The following is a 790-nucleotide window of genomic DNA, read 5'->3' as shown; positions in this document are numbered from 1 at the left end:
CTAGAATATGCACATTTACCCTGAAATTTATAGTTAAAATATTTCAATTTTGAACCCAAGTCTCTTAATATTAGGCACAATAGATAAATCAGTTAAATATGTACACACATATATAATATGTATCAAGTTTTTGTGCTTGCTCTTGGTGCTCTTTCCTTTTGTAGATTTGCCTGGTCCAGCTTCTGTATGATGGTTGTGTGATAGTTTTTATGGTATTATATTTTATTTTTATTTTGGTATGTTTTGTTATTATCTCTTAGAATCCTATTCTTTTCTAATGAGGGATAGAAGGGCATTAGATCCAAAGGCATGGGTGGGTAGGGGTGGGGATAGGGAGGAGTGAAGAGAGAAATAACCATAATCAAGATATATTGTATGAAGAAAAAAATCTATTTTCAATAATAAATTGAAAGTTTAAGAAACCAATGTTTTTTTTAGAGAACTAATTGTATGTATTTTCATAAGTGCAATTATTCACAATAAAATTCTAAAAAGCATGAGAAAATTTTGGTATATTTTACCATTAACACACAATGTGATAAGTTTCATTAAAGCAAGTTTATACTTGCACTGTTTTTATTTTTCACTCTTCAACATTGCTGTTGCCTAATCTCCTGACCCTTACTCTCTTCCCATTGAACCCCTTGTACTTTCATGTTATACACAGTTCATTACACTCTTTATTCTTCTTCTCATTGCCTTCTCTTAGTACATATTCTTTTCATGCTCCCCCTTTCAGTATCATAGCCAAGGTCTCTCTCTCTCTCTCTCTCTCTCTCTCTCTCTCTCT

This window comes from Mus pahari, chromosome X, assembly GCF_900095145.1.
Source record: "Mus pahari chromosome X, PAHARI_EIJ_v1.1, whole genome shotgun sequence".
NCBI classification, from domain to species: domain Eukaryota; kingdom Metazoa; phylum Chordata; class Mammalia; order Rodentia; family Muridae; genus Mus; species Mus pahari.
The sequence above is the reverse complement of the archived record's forward strand: the minus strand, read 5'-3'. Positions refer to the sequence as shown.